The sequence below is a fragment of the Heliconius melpomene genome, chromosome 6 (genome assembly GCF_056956725.1).
Source record: "Heliconius melpomene rosina isolate 202511_hmr_F chromosome 6, ASM5695672v1, whole genome shotgun sequence".
In the NCBI taxonomy this organism is placed as follows: Eukaryota; Metazoa; Arthropoda; class Insecta; order Lepidoptera; family Nymphalidae; genus Heliconius; species Heliconius melpomene.
In genome coordinates this window covers 1423290-1440869 of record NC_140394.1, presented here as the reverse complement: position 1 = coordinate 1440869, position 17580 = coordinate 1423290, and the positions used below count along the sequence as shown (strand labels likewise).

The window sequence follows — 17580 nt, the reverse complement described above, 5'->3', positions numbered from 1 at the left end:
GAGAGTTGGCTTATGATGATATAAATAGTACATAAAGTAGACAGTTCCATATAAGTATATAACAGGATTGTGTAGACAACAAACACAAGGCAGCACTCTCTCAACCCACGTGTGCACCATTACGTTCTTCATCTTCGGGTGTTGGGTGGTGGAACCCAATGTAAGAGACGAAACTTGGCCTGTGGTTTCTGTCCCCATGGTAGGCTTAAGGCCCTAAAGCGCGTACTAACGCCCTCATTGATGCTCCGCCCTAAACTCTATCGAACCAAATTCGAAATGATGATGATGAAATGACTCCAATTTCTGCTAGATTACTTATTTGTCTAACCAGACAATACAAGAATAAAGAATTTAGAATTGTTTATATTAGTATAAAGTAGATATGTATTTTTCTTTAAACAATAGTTGGTTTATCGTCTACATGAGTCAACTGCAATTAGCCTAATTTCCCGTACCCGTTATGGCAGGCCATTAACGTTTACGAAAACTGATAGTGGGTTTAGAGACAATGTTACAGACAAAGTATGTATGGCGCAGAGACAGGCAGCGTTTGACTATAAACACGATTATTGTGGGTTCAATCCCCAATGGGGGGAAAAATATTTTTTAATTCTGTAAAAACAAATGTGCGTTTGAGCTCCGCCATAACAAAATAATTTCCCGAATTTCGCCGAAAAGCGTTGAACTCTATTGATACGAGTAGGCTCTAATGCGTGAAGTTATATTATGCAGAGACAATTTTAATTTTTTTATTGGAAACAACGATTTGTAAAAGATCTACTTGCACGTTTGCAATAAGATGGATAAATAAAAAAAAAAACTTTTTAATTTACAAACATTATTGTGAGAAAAGGCGTCAAATTATCAATTGTTTATGTGATTTTATTGTAAAGTAATAAATATTTATAGCTTATTGTCGTTGGAATTAAAACGGCCGTCATGATTTGATGAAGTAATAAAATATCATCGGCTCAGAAAAGGATGGTGATAACTCATACTGTACAAATAAAAAATAAAGAATATTTTTAACAATCAATAATACAAACACTATCGTTGCGTTTTTTTCTTGTTACGTATATTTGTCATTTAGGAACACTGACTTACAAGCGCTTTACATGCTATACAAATCCAATTGAATTTACTTATCAAAATTTAACTAAATTTAATATAAAAATACACCAACTTTCTTATATTACAATTTGATTGAATAATTAAAACTTCTTATCTTTTACAGATAAGGATATTTTAAAAAATATATATTAAATTGAGTTACATTTGCATAATTATTTAATTAATAAGAAATAACAATTCTATACTTTCGTATGGAGTGTGGGCCTGGTTTAAAAATGCCTATCTTCAGTCCACAGCTAAACGTAGGCTTCCTTCACAATAATAATCATTTGAAGCTAATTAACTGGGATAACTTCAACAATGTTATTTTAATCAGAATATTAAAATAGCTTCGACAATAGATTTCTAGAAAAATATGTAAAAAACGGAAAGCTGGAACTGTTTTTTTTAGTGAGTGGTACGTACTAAATCACAAATTAAGTTCAATCGTGCTTTTGTTATCTTTATATTTATTTTAAATGAAAGTTAAGTTAATAAATCGGTCATAACCCAGTCGGTTTTTATGAGGACTAGAAGGACAAGCAGGATCTGTTAAAAACTTGAGAAGCTCGAAAAACTTCAGTATGTCAAGGACAGTGTGGACATAAAAATTCATATTAAAATTGTTAAAAGTAATATACCGACTGCGTTTCACCTTCCGCTAAATATCGAAGACATTCCCTGTAGAACCTTGTATCTCGACGCCGTGCTTCGTCTTGTTACCAGAGAGAGAGATGATGATGATGAGAGATTCTTTCGTCCCGAGCGAGAGTCTACGCCACATTTATAGTGACACGCTGTGCCTAAACGCCACGACGGTTTCATATTAATAAAAAGCCTACATCTTAGATTTTATATATGGGGCCTATATAAATATATCTTTCTAGAACGACTACGCTCCAAACCAGTTGGACCGGTATATGCAAATTAGCTATAAATTTAGCTAAAGTTTAACAGTAGTAATAATAATAAATAACAATCAATACTTATCTCTTAGGCTTGTGATATTGCATAATAATTATTATATCCTTTAGAGACTTGTTCGTTTCTTGTTAATAGTAAATTAATACGTCCGTTCAACTGTGCACCTAGTACATTAGGTACATCATCATCAGCACCACCGTAGGCATTAGTTGGCGTATGTCTATATTAGAATAACGTTTCAAAAATTAGGCAGAAGATAGGGAACGAAGTATCTTAATACTAGGTCCCAGGTTCCCTCTGCCTACCCAGCTATGGGATACAGCGTGGAGCTAAAAATAAAGTAGATAAGTAAAGATGAGTCAATATACGAGTGTCAACTGTTTGGTATTCTAACAAGTGCGTAGTCGATATTTGGTTAGGAGCTACCGTTGCGCGACATCCGTCGTACGCTTGAAGCATGGCAAATGCAACAGCTTGGGTAATTAAAAATTTAACTCGTTATCTACAATTTCTTTATCTAGTATTTTTTTTTTGCCGCTGTGGTAGACGAAACGTGGCGTTAGGTTCCGCCACTCATCAAGTAAAGTCTCGAAGATTCGGTGGAAAGTGGGGAAAGATATATCTTAGCACTTCAATCATATACCGTAAAAAGAACTAATGTCATATAATCTTTAAATGATGTAAAATAGGTGATGAGAATGTAGGGATATGTCAATTTTAAAAATATAGTGCATTAGCTTTAGAGAGTCAATGTTGTCTCTACAATCCAGGGTAATTAAATTATCTCCATAAAACTATCAATGTTCCTATAGTTCAGAATCAGAAGCAAATAAATATCGTTTATAATATTTTTTATCTATACTTATAAGTATTTAAAACTGGTAGAGTTCCTTTGGCTGAACGCACTAACCCCAGGAAATACAGGTTTGAATTGAAAAAATGTTGAATGAAATGTTGCGATAGTCCATTTATAGAAGAAGCTTATATCAAACTTCGATTGAAAGGATAAACCTTTCAATCAAAGTTAGGTATTTCAGGCGCTTAAAATGTCTCATACACAACTTATAGTAATTTCCATTTAACTTTAAGCATATTTAGAATTTCCAAAATTTTAGGCGGCAATAAACGCCAACTTAAAATTAAATAGACAATTTTTGTATAAACTTCCATACAAAATATTTCAATAACAATAACATAAAATATCCACGAGTCGGGGACAGGTCACAGTCGTTTGAACATTATCTCAAGACTCAAATATAGTATAAATACGATAATAATAGAAATAACGTCATTGAATTTTATTTAAGAACACCATTTTATCTATTAGACCGCGTCAGGCTGAGACGAAAAAAATATGCTTTTGTAGTTCACTTTAGAGGCAGGAAGTAGGATTGACTGGCTGACTTTTTGTATGAGGCCACGCTAATTGGATAAGTAATGTTATTCCATAAAATATATTCTATGATATCATGGCTGCTTTGATATTCTTTAGTTATTCAACAAATTAGAGGCATTCTCTTTTATGGTGACGGTGTCAAGGTCATCGTTTTTACGAAATCTATATTGGAAATATCAATATTATTGTATTGAGTCAATTCTTCCTAAATAGATATTTATGTAGGAGCATTTTATATTTGTTACTGTCTACAAGTGTATATTATAAAAATTACATATAATTTTAGATTTTTTAAGTTTATAAGCTACACATATGTCGACATTAATTTAATTAAATTTAATCCTTTTGTGTATGATTGGACAATAAACGCCCTTACCTATTTTTTTAGATACATACTATTAATACAAGGAATAATAAGAAATACATATTAGATAAAAAAATAATTTAAACATTAATCATGAACAAACAAATATTATTCCAATAACTCATGCAACAACTTAACCCAAGTTCAAGATAAATAATTGACTCTACTTAAATTAAAACACAAAAGAAAAAAGTTACCATCAAATTGGAAATCCAGTGTGAATGCGTTAAGGTCCTCAAAACGAATACTTCCCACACACTTAACAATTTATATTACGCAAAAATAATAACTTGGCTCGCGAAACAACACGACCACCCCCGACGACAGTCAGACAACAACTGGTTAACTGGTTATAATGGAATGATGATCAGTTTGTATGGTATTAACTAGGAAAGTGCATTTTGTATGAAACTCGCCCGTCCAGTTTCCCCATGCCTATTCAGATGCCATCTCATATATTACGTGGTAATTAAGTTGAAGGTGTATCTTGGGAATAAATAATGTTTTCTTTTTAATATTACGTATCGTATTTAAAAATGTAAAGAACGATTCATCATGTATTATGAACCTTTTTTTTAAAGATAGAAAGAGCAGTTGGATAGTGGAACCTGTGTTCAACTTTTCTCCCATTTTTTGAGACATTACCTGCTGAGTGGCGGAAATATAAAATAAAGGACACAAAAGAAAATTAATATAAGAATATTCTTTTGCGCTTATAGACACATCAAAACACAAAGGAAATAGTGTACATACTTTGAACATTTTAATGATGAAACAGCATGGAGTGAGTATGGCTTGCACGCCATCAATTAAAACAAGAAACTGTAAAATGTATCTACAAATGCACAAAACTACAATATTTTAGTATCAAAATTAATGAAATACCAATGATATAATGACAAATTAATGAAAAATAATGATTTGAATGTAACGTAAGAATGAGAAGCCCTCATTAATAAGTATTAATTAGAGAAAGTCACTTGTCGGCTTAATTTACACGTCGATTTCTAAACCTTACAACAACACCGTACTAACAACAATGATATATAATATACCTACTATCTTTATATTTGCATACAGACAGGTTATTCTTCGTGTAAAGTTTACTTTTAAGTGTATTCGAGCGTCATATGAGTGTTAACAACGAGATAAGCTATACATGGTAGTTTGACGTCACCGGAACTGTCGGAGAAATAAACCGTATAATTATTTATGTAGAGGTAAAAATAAATAAAAATAATGAGGTTATTTATGAAATAATCGATAAATATGAGCTTCTCCTTCTTTGTCCCACGATTCAAACCCAAAACCATCGCGGTTAAATCAAATGAAAAAGCTTTTTTCAAAAGCTTAATTCGGGGAACGAAGGAAAAAAAGACCACTTATTTGATATTTTTTTTTCGATATTTTCTTTTTTTTTTTACTTGTTTAATTTACAAATTACTGAAAATAATATTTTTCATGACGCAGAAGTAGAGTCTGATTCAAACCACGACAACCCACAAGTAAATTAAAGTTTTTATTTACATTTAATTATGTTTTTATTATTATAATATCCAGGCAGGCAACAGCAAAAAGCAGTAAGTTATAATTTTGACCGGCATTTAGTACCTATGATATAAAAAAACGGCTTCATAGTAATTTAAATTACACAATCGCTTCTGAGACATATCCTTCGAACTATTAAAAGCGTTGACTGTGTACTTAGTTTGAACCAAAAAAAAAAGTATGAAGAAAATGAGAATATTATTGTAAATAAATAAATAAGTACTGCTGTAACATTTGCAGCCAGGCAAAGGAGAAAAATAGAATAGAATAAGATATAAAATTATAAAAATATGGCAAAAATATGTAATATTAGAAAATAAGTACAATAATTACTATTATCATAAACAAGATAAGACACGCGAAAGTCAACATTTAAAATAATTTATTTAAATATTCCTTGTATAGTTGTCGTAATTACTACTAAATGAATATTCACCTAGAGCTAAATATTGTTATGAATTTTAAATATCTTTTGCATCGATATTATAATTTAATAGTTGTCACCTGCAACAATGTTTACAGGGACTTGAAGTAGGAAAATAGAACATTTCGTTTTTACACCCTCTACCTGTTCCGGTTCTGGAAAGCGGAAAATCTTGTTTTTACACTACCTATCACACGATAAGCCAGTAGCTTCTTCTGTGCGCTCATTCGGTTCATTAATTTATTGAAAAAGCATAGTGTTTTGTTTCTCAATATTCCAGGAAAATAATTTTAGAATTAAAATATAATTTTTAAAAATATTATTATTTCCTACATATTTGGTTTCAAATGATCAGACCCTATATCAATAATCGTAAAAAATATTTTAAAGGATAAGTACAAGCACTCTAGCTCATTAAGTTATAGTAGGTACGCACGCCCACATTCCGCTACGGTAAATTTTGTTCCGGTTACAAAATTGTTAACATTCCCTTACTAATTGTTACACAAACTGTTTATTTATTAATGCATTTTGCTATAAAAAAATTACAATATTATAATATAAAACATTTGGTTAAATACTGAGGGATACATGTTATTTTAACTCTACATATTTGTGACAAATACTTAACCTATTCTTCTATATTAATCCTGATCCCTGGAACTACAGTTTCGAATTAAAAATATATTTGTGTAGGACTTGAACAGTCAATTCATGAAGGAAGCCAGGTTAACGACTAGACGAAGCCTTTGCTTAGGAGGAGGCTCAATACAAAATTATCCAATTAATAAACAACTAAAAAAATATCAAAAAGGACTTGAAAATAATTAGATAACAATACGTATGTAAATATATATATTTAGATGTTTTATTTATACCAACTAGAGTGATTTTATTTATAGTGAAATATCACAAAGCTGACTGGCTATAAGGCTTCCTTCTTGGTCCACGCACATGCGCCATATCACAATGCAATCCTGTTGAATGGAGTTGTGGATCTAAAAATAGATCGGGCAAGCGGGGTTGAATGGGGAACCCCCCTTTAAATGGGTCACTGTGTCAGCTGTGACGTCATGGCGACGTCATCCCAGGTGGATCGAACTAGGTCATTAATAAAGAGGAAAATATTGAAGCTGCAATGTATTGGTGAATTGGTTGTATTTTTTTATTTTGAGAGTTTTCCATATTTTGAAGATTTGGAAAAAAAAAGAAGAGATTATTTGAAGAGTATAGTTTAAGCAGAACTTAAAAAGTTAATAGTAGAAAATATGTTTTTCGTTTAAAAATAGGTTCTTTCGATTCTCATTTTATTACTTTAAACAGATAATATATTTAAATTATTACATTATTTATATAAAAAGTGAGATAAAAAACAACGAACAGACGTTTCTTAAGACGTCATGTCGCCAAACCATGTTATATGAAAAATTTTGATTCTTTTATATACCTATATGTAGATAGATATAATAGTATCACAATACGCTTTAACTTAAAAATGGTTAATTGTCTACAATCAATTGGAACAATTCAATTAACCTATAAAAACAAATTAGCCTCATTTATGACGAAGACTGTATTTGAAAGACATATATCGTCTTTGTCATAAGAAGTACCGTCAATACAAGGTCAAACAATATTATAAATTAGACATTAAAAGTACCTTAAAAATTATTCATTATGTTTTAAAAAAGTTAAGTATGTAAAAAAATTAAAACGGCCGTCGTGGCGCACAGCGTCTGAATGTAAGTGCGATGATTGTGGGTTTGATTCCCACTCGAGGGAATTAATTATCTACATTATGTCACATTGGTTACTAGACAAATCGCGGCGTTCAGTTCCGCTACACGCAAAATTTCATCAAAGCACAATGTGTCTAAAATTAGGGAGTGAAGCGAAGTGTATAAACACTAGGTTTCCTCTATTTTAGTATAGGTATAAAAAAAACAAATAAACAAACAACAACAAATAAACCCCCCATTATCATAATAAAGACTAATCGATTCTAAATAACCCGAACGAGTTTTTAAATGATATACGTGCAAATAAAAGAAATTACCCAATGATATGATATCGCAATTATTTATTGTTTAATTAAAGAAATGCAAATAGACGTTGCGTTTTATAACCGCCGCTTTGTGGATACAACGAAACAAAGAAGGCGTACAAGGGCGTTTACATAATATCGGTAGCGTTTTGCATTAAACATTTAGTAGATCAACGGTTGGGCCTTGGAATTTGTTTTTATGAATATTTTTTTCTCAGTTTCACGGTCTCTCCGGCATGTAATAACAGTAAATAGAGAAAATCTGGTGTCAAGCTATTCTGTTCTCCGCTTTTCGACCCAATTCGAAACTCAGTATGGTAATTGGCGGAATTTAGCGCCGCTTTTTCTTGTCAGAGCAGAAAAATAAAATAATTTATGTCCACTGATGGGGATTCGCCCATAATCTGCACCACAATGGTGTCATATTTTTATGGCAATGAAAAGAAATAGTTGATATAAATATACGGAAATATTAGCAGCAAATCTAGTGAACATTGAAAGAAAATTATTAATGAGATGTTATTCCATTCATAATATTTTTTATTGCCCTTACACATTTACAAACACACTGGAGCTACAACACTCTTTTCCCTATTCTCTTTTAAAGTATTTTGTTACATGGTGCTGTTTATAGTTTTTAGTAGTTTATAGTATTATATGGAAAAATACCTTAAAATAGGTAACTAACCAACCAACTGAAAATATTTAAAATCATACTTCAAATACTTTCTCCAATGAAGGTAAAACAACAAACATGTATTCTTCCTAGTCTGAAATTATATTTACTAAAAAAAAAACAATGTCACCTCTATATCCATAATTTATTTAATATTCATATTAGAATATCTTTATGAAGATGTCAGCGGCACTATCTAACTGTAAATGTGGCCATTGTGGGTGCAGCTCTATCTCCCTTGAGGAAATTAATTATTTTCATTTCCTCACTCTGGTAACAGGACAAGCAATTTCTTTATAGAGTTTACATCATTCAACACAAAATATCTTCAGAATTAGGCAGAATATGTGGAGCTCAGGAATTTAGTAAGTACCTTAATACTATGCTCTCTTAATCTACCTTGCTATTTGCAGGATAGAATGTGAATAACACAAAATAGTAAAAGTATTATGTATATAAGGTGTATGCAAAGGCTTTCTTATTACTTCAAGCAATATGTTTTGTAAATAATTTTCTCAACAGAAATGGGAATAATATAACAATACATAAGTAAATAGAATAAAATATATAATAATGAACTATAAATAATAATCAGTGTTTTTAGTATATATTGTATATATATGTATATATGCATGAATGGGTATATATTATATATGTATTATATATGTATATATACTCAATTTAATAGTATATATAATAATATATTTATAACTTGTGTGTGTGTGTGTGTGTATATATATATATATTTTGTAGCATGTATTATGTATATAATGGATTAGTTAATATATATTTTTTTCTGTTATTTTAATTTTTTGATTGCACTGTGTTCTTATGCCGCTATTTGGCACTCATCCACTTCCATAGGTTAGCTGGAAGAGATTTCTTTCAGAAATAAGTCTGCCATTGTAAACATAAGTTTTTTTACTATTTTCTTATATGTGCAATAAAGAATATAAAATAATATATACTTTATAGGAATGAACTATTTACTCAGACATTATGTTGAGTTGGGCTGGAAAGTGGTGAATAGTGTTTTGACACTAGGTTCCGTTTTACGATTTTATTTGGATAAAGTATTTTATTTACTACACACACGTAGTTTAATAATTAAATAATTAATATAATAGGCATTGCATTTCTTATTAGAATATGAACCTAGTTATGTAAATTCATACCGGGATTCAAATAAGCCTTTCAAATTTTGTAAAACTTATTTTGGCAATTAAATAATTAATATTTATATTTCTTTATTGTTCCATATCTTCATAACAAAAAATATAGTAAGTATGCATTTCTTTCTCACACCGTAACAACGAGTTGACATTGGCCTTCTAAGTTCCAACAATCGATACAATAAGTAAAATAAAACTAAGTTATACTTACAGAAAGTATTTAACGGGAAGAAGAAAACACGATCTTACACTAGCACTGAGGTAGTTTAGCTTACTTAAATATATTTATCACTATAATTGAGCGAAAATGATTAAAAATACGAACAACAGCTTTTTTAACCGACAGCGGCCGCCCATATGGCAATCCCTTTTGTTGTCAACTGTCATAAGATAAGACATTGTTGCAAGTATTAAAAATAAAATAGCTAAAAACTATAAATTATATTAAAAATTCCACTCTTTTAATTTATGATATAAGACACAATACAATTTAATTAAATTTTTTTTATTTAAAATATTAATTATGTTTTATGTGTGTAAACATAATCTATTTAATGTCTTAATAGCGCCATCTTTGTCTTTATATAGAAAACTTTTAAGAAAAGATACTGACGTTAACACAGTGTTCAAAGTAACTACGAGATGGCGTTACTACCAACAATATCATTACAGAATGAAACATATTGTACTTAATAATTATAGACGGTATTCATGTAGGGTAAATACATAAACTTCATATATTTTTATTTTTTTAACAATTAACAAGCAATCTTTGTAAATATGAAAAAGAGTGGGGGCTTATAATAAAGTGATATATCTTAAGGTACTGCTTGCCTACCTACCATCGAACCTGTAAGATATATTTTGTTTCATACCGCTACAGGCACTATGTCCTTAAAAGTGAAATCAATTCAAGGGAAAAAATAAAATTAAATCAAACATTTAATTATTCATTTCCAATACTAAAAAAACATACCACAAATCTCACGGCAACAATTTTTTAGAAAACCTATAACTAGGTGACATACGGTGGCAGAGCACATCGTACCGATCGTATGCCATTTTCGTCCCCAAGTAAGATACAGCGAAAATACAAATGAGGCACAGTGCACAAATCGTCGGACAAAGTATGGCCGTGAGCTTGCGAAACTGCCGCGATCTTATTGATGCTGCTTCCGAGTCCACGTCGCTGTCTGTGTCTTTAACCATGGCTGGACAAATGTTTCATATAAATGTGTATATTTTAAAATTTAGCATTATAGTCATTTATTGAGATCGATAGTGGGTCGTGGCGCAGGGGCACAAGCGTGTGTCTGTAAACGCGACAGGTTGCGGGTTCAATTCCGCCTAAGAGGAATAAAATATTTTTACTCAGATAATCACTGCGCCACGAAGGTCTCAAGAGCACTCTTACATTACAAATCTTCTAATCCAAGGGTTTCCATTCGGCCTAATGTGATTCATACATAACACAATATATCTTTCTATCGAGATTACGTACTATACAATGTTTTAGTTTATATAGTTTGATCTTTCGACATGGTTAATGCGACTATTTAATTTTAACTGACTTGCATATTTCTATTCTCTTTACATTGAATTGAAGTTGTGTAGAACAATTTATTATGTTTATTACTAATAAAGTAAAGTAAGAGTATCTTTAAACGTTAATTTATGATTAACTAGCGACCCCCTTGCGGCTTCGCCCGCTTTTACTACTGGATTATTCATATAATGTATGTTTGCAAAGCACTTAAGATAGTGTGAAAATTTATTAAACTCTAATAAAACCCGCATTTTCATAGTTTCAATAAGGATTTTCCAATTGTTTTACACAGCAAGGATTTTTTAGTAGGTACCGTAATTTTAAATCTGTGCTACTAATCTTTTCAAGTACTTATTAAAATATATTTAAATGACTATTTTTAGATAGATAAATGACTATTCTTAAACGGAAGAAATTATAAACAAAAGCCTACCTACTAATAACTACAACAAAAAATATGAAACCAAATATATCGCGCTGAAATAATACATTCAACTCCAATTATCCAATACGTGCAAACGCATCTAAATCTTGGTTTCTATAGAGGCAGGCGGGTTTTTTTTTTCGAGCTTGTGGTTAATGCTGAAGAGGGTATTCTGTCCCTGATGAAAAGCAAGCACTACGTGGCTGCCTGTCAGGAAAATTAAATAGAATGCATTGGCCGGGAATCGAACCCGGGCTGCCCGCGTGGCAGTCGAGTATTCTACCACTGAACCACCGATGACTGCTCATGACGCGCTTGTATAAGCAAAACGTCGCGGGGCGCGTTTCGCAGCAAGGATGTTTTGATATTGTAACAACTTCTAAAGTACTTATTAAAATGAAAATACAGTAAAAGACAGTTTTGATCTACATTAAATGGCCAACGTAACTAATATACTTATTTATATGCTGAGAGTAAGGGATAAGTGAAACTTGAGTAACATACAGCTGATGTGTGAACGGCGGATTGTGTTAACAATTAAATACGTTTTTCTCTTAAACTATTCGCAATTTCTAAATAGTGTAAAAAGCAAATTTTATCTTCGTTTAACATAGAAAATTAATAAAGTATTTTAAAGGATAAGGATTAATACCATTATGGAAAAATATCCCTCACAATAAAAAATATATTGAAATTACTATTTTTAGACAGAAATATGATCACTACACGTTATCCTTAAAAGATAAAAATATGCTGTCGCGGACTTTTTTGTAGATCTTTTTAAGAGGAACAGTACTCCAGTACATTATTTTCATGTAGTACTTACCATTAAAGCAGCGCATGCGCGAAAGTGTCTCAACGGGTAGGACTTTATACACATTTATCGTATTTATGTTAATTTACATAAGAATTTACAAATAATAAACTATATATAAACCTTCCCTGAGAAATACACGACCTAATGGTGAAAACCGCATAAAAATCCGTTGGGTGGTTTAGAAGAAGAAGAGTTAGAAAGTTCAGACAGACACGAAAAGCGACTTTGTTTTATAAGATATAGGATAGGATAAAAAAACATTTTCATTAAAGATAATATAAAATAATTCTTACTTTCTGTTTCATATGCTAATAGGTTTGTTTTTAAAAACCAAAATATAAAGAGCCCATTTTATAAATATTAGATAGTTTTATATCAAATAAGAAAATATCTCAACAAAGCGTAATTTTACAAACGTCAAATGCAAGCAACATTTTTCTTTTAATCTAAAACAGACAACTAATACCTTTTATTAAATAAACTTTTTTATTTTTTTTTAACGTAAAATAAAATAGCATACCTAGTGGTATTCTTAATTAAATAACATATATAAAGAATTATTTTTTTATAAAAAATATATTAATTATTTGATTCAAAACAATGTTTACTTCCAGATCTTCGCTTTGGTTAGGTATAACAAAAAAAAAATAAAAGTCATTAGACATCCCGAATTTATATGGTTTCTTCAATTATATTATCACTTTAATTACAGAAGACCTTATAAGGAAAAAATGAAATTAGTTCTATATTTTCTCATTTCTTCTTGTTTAACTTTGGCTTTGTTTTTAACTTTAATGTACTTGATGACAGTGGTCGATCCGGGTCTGTTGGAATTGTCCGATAAAGCTATATTGTTTCGTGAGAGTGAAGAAAAGATTGAACTTGTAAGTTATATTTTAATTAAAAACAAGACTTCTAAAAATGTTAGGGTACTGTTGTTAGGGTCTAGTAAAAAATCCCTCCATCATCTTTAATAATAATAATAATAATATTTATTTTTCAGACATATGTCCACACTTTGTTAGTAATACAAAACCTTAAAAATCTAATGTTAAACCTATCTTTGAGTTACAAAAAGGGTATATAAGTATATATACGTTATACACCTTTTAAACAATATAAAGTGGAAAACACAAGTGTTATTTGTATCTATGGTACAAATAGGCTCTCTTTGTGTTTTTCCACAGTGAGGAAGTGACATAAGAGGGCAACGATGAGGCAAATTTAATAATAACTAATATCCCTTTTCTTCTCTTTATCACGTCAATTTTCGAATATGTAATAGTACATCGCAGACGGAACCTGGGAATCTAGTATTATTAACACTTCGTTTCCCACTTTACCCCGAATTCTGCAATTTCTGCAGTCATTGCGTTGCAGTGGCGAAACTCAAGGGCGTGTTTTACCTCGTCACCAACCACAGCGAGTTAATAAATATTTTCTCTCCTCAACTGGAAATCGAACCCATAACCTATAGTGTATAGCATTTAATAAATGAGATATAAAGTGTCCATAGCCTATATAATTAATTAATTCACAGCCGCCCGAACTGTACGTCGATGTTGAAAACTTACTTTCAAACGAGTCAAGGCGTAACACGAGTAGATTTAAGTTTTAATGTTTTTACTGCCATTATCTAAATGAGTAATATTATTGTTTTCTTTTATTTGGTAATTGATAAAATGCCTTGTACTAATTGTTAATTAGTAAAATTGCTTAAAGGAATTCTATTGAGTTTTATTACTACTTAAATTTCTATATATGGCTTTTAAGCCTCTTATTGAAAGGAAATGAAAACGACTATATAAAATAATTTAATACTTATATACATATGGCAGATTATACACCAAAACCAAAGCCCAGCTGTGGAGCTGGAGCACAAGCATGTGACTACGTGTGTGTAAACGTGACAGGTTGTAGGTTTGATTCCCTCTCGAGGAAATGAGATACGAGGCGAAGCGCTGCGTTGAGTTCCGCCACTCATCACCTAATCCCTCCAGAATTCTGCAGAAAGTGGGGAGTGTCTCAACGCCAAGCTTCCTCTGCGTACCGTGCTATGCATATAACACAATATAATTTTAAATTTAGGCGTTGCAGTTTAATTTTAATATCTTTTAACACGAAACACAAGCTTTTCAATTTGATCCACTCCACTATTATATCATCATAAATCGGCCGTTTTAAGTAGCTTAGATAATATCTGCTTGATAATATTAGCTGGTCTGATGATGGAATGGAATTAACTCTTCAGAGATAACTAATAAACCACGCTGGTTCAGGTTCACATGTTTTATAAGATATTCTATATTACCTTATGTATTTGTGATAGAATACGTTTTGGGCATATTCAGTCTATTATTATTTGTCGCATATTAAAAAATATTTTGGCATCGATAATGTATAGAAATATAAAAAAATATCTCATTATATAAAGAGTCTTTTTCAATTTCTGTACGAATATTGGAAAATTGAAACATGTGTCACATTATTTTGACAAACATTAGCCTAAAATCTATATTTTTTTGTCCAAAATGCTTTTATTATATATTATTTAAATAATAATGGGGAAAAGTACAATAATTGTTGTCGTATATTCGCTTGTTTTGCTTGTTTTATTTGGAGTATTTTGCTATTTAATGAGCATTGTGGACCCGCCGCCTTTAAAAGCAGATGCCGCACGATCGAGGAAATTTGATTCAGGCAGTAACGTAAGTAACGCAGCCAGTCGAGCTCGAGGCTAGTTGTAGCGCTAGGGCACATGCGTGCGACTGTAAACGCAACAGATTGTAGGTTCGATTCCCACCTGAACAAATGAAATATTTAATTTTCTATTTCCTCGCTCTGGTAACGAGGCAAAGCGACGCGACAAGACGCAAGGTGCTCACAATAACACGTAACACTCTCCACAATTTGGCGTAAAGAGGGAAAGTCTATTAATAGGAAGGAGTGTCCTAACACTAGGTTCCCAGGTTTCCTCTGCTTACCTTGTTATGTGTAGGATGCAGTGTGGACCTATAAAAATCAATGGTACAAATATATCAATGAATGTAAATAAATTTAATAAATTATTAGGACTTTTATAATTGACATCGTGGCAGGTTTAGGTGTATGTCTGTAATCGTGATGGTTGTGAATTCATTTGACAAAATCTATTCTTGTTATAAATCTATAATAGGTTTTGTTAAAAGGTGTTAAGCGTCATTATCTCGATTACAGGACGAACTATTGTATCCAAGTGAGATTCTGCAGCCAGATGATAACGTCGCGTATGGCCTTGAGAAAATTGATTATGATGCAATTGACGTTCATGATAAATTGTCAAATCTATCATCATATAGAATATCTAATGCACCTAAAATAATAAGTGTACAAAAAACTAATGTGCAAAACTATAAGACCATCAGTAACTCTTCCAAAAAAGAAAATGAAAGTAATAAAATGGCGACCACTAAAAGTAATCTTGCAAAAGGTTACAGAAGATCCATTAGAGAAAAACCCAACTTGCTCAATAGTAACCTAATGTCGTTACTTCTAAATATAAAATTGTTCAACGGCCAACCACGTGTTGAGATCAAAGTTTTGGATAATTTAAATGAAGACAAAACAAATGAAAATCAAACATTCCTTGATAAAATGAAATCAATGAATTTTTCAGACACTCGAAATGTAAGAGAATTGGTACAAGATGAAACATTACTAGTCCAATTTGTGGGAAATTTAACAAATTTGAATGAAACTAGTAAATTAAACATTTCGAAAAAAAATTATAATAAAGAAAACTTGGAATCTGTGTCTGAATTGGTTCTTGAAATCATAAACTCTAATAAAACAAGTAAAGATCACGTACTTGACTTAACCAATAATAGGAAAACAGGCAAAAATGTCACAACAAAAAGCGATAAATTCTCAGAAATCAAAGAGAAATATGAAATTAATGTTACATCAGCTATGCCTACAGAATTAAATAATCTAAAGGTTTCAAAAATGAAAACTAAAATCTCTATAAAAACATAAGGTATGAAATGATTTAAGTAAAATGTAAATACTAAAAATGTTTTTTTTTGAATATTCATTTTATTTCTATTTCGAAACTATAGTCGGAACTGCGCTAGGATGGACTATGGAGATGCTGCCATAATTTATTTACGAAGAAATGATCAAGGTGGCCAATGTCAAGTTTTATTTAATAAGAGTCAGGAAATAATAATAATTTTCTTCCTCGAGTGAGGATTGAACCCACAACTATCGCTTTTATAATCTGACCATGTGCCGCGGCTAGTATTTAATATTCTTAATTTTATTTACCAAATATTAAAGAAATTGTATTTAACAATATGTTAGTGTTTCATAGACAAATATCAAGTTATGCATATTACTCGTATATTACATATCATATTAATTTATTTTTCAATTTCCTGTAACAATGTTGCAGTAAACTTAGTGGGGAACGGAGTGTCTCAACACTAAGTTGCCTTTGCCTATACTTTAATTAAAATTACATGGTTAGATATGTATATTGACTGACTGACGTGACTGACCAGTCGTGCAGTAGCCATTACCCAAGTATATTAGCGTATACGCAGATGATTTACGAGGCTCACCTCAGCCGAGTCGTACCTTACATATATTCGCTGTGCGGTTAAGAGAAACATCTTTACTTGTTAAGTTATAACATTCTGGTACAGCTTACAGCGTATTACGAGGACAGGGAAGGCTAAATGCTTAAAGTATTGATTTCCTCCTTTCTTAATCCTTTTCTATTCCTTTGAAACACTGTGCTTTGTAATTATGTGCTGAGTGTTTGATTTAGGTTTATAGTTTCGTAGTGTCGTGGTTATATAATAGTACTGAGATAGGAGGAATCCCTATTCGAGAAATATAATAATATATTATCTAATACAGGAAAAGTAGTAGCAGTCGTGGCATGACATGAATGGGTTCGATTCCTGCTCGTGGAAATTAATTATTTTTATTTAAGTATTGGATTCCGCCACTCAATGCGCGGAGAATGCGAAGTGACGTAAAGAGTAAATTCCCTCTGCCAACACTGTCACTGTAATATATGAGGTTAAATAAATAAATAAATAATTTTTTCGCCACCCAATTCTCGAGTCTCCGAATAGCCTCAAAAATAG

General features: G+C 31.3%; 1 protein-coding gene across 2 annotated transcripts in view; it reads right to left on the bottom strand.

Annotated features, from left to right (window-relative positions):
• The window catches only part of Gdap2 (ganglioside induced differentiation associated protein 2), a 67380-nt gene extending 57355 nt beyond the window's left edge, over nucleotides 1-10025 (bottom strand). The window contains exon 1 of one of the 2 annotated variants that reach the window (XM_085186776.1): nucleotides 9870-10025. The gene's annotated coding sequence lies outside the window, so the exon portion shown is untranslated. Of the gene's footprint in view, nucleotides 1-3991; nucleotides 4141-9869 lie in introns of those variants that run through there. The other variant, XM_085186775.1, reaches the window with a different exon arrangement.
• Nucleotides 10026-17580: the final 7555 nt, after the last annotated feature.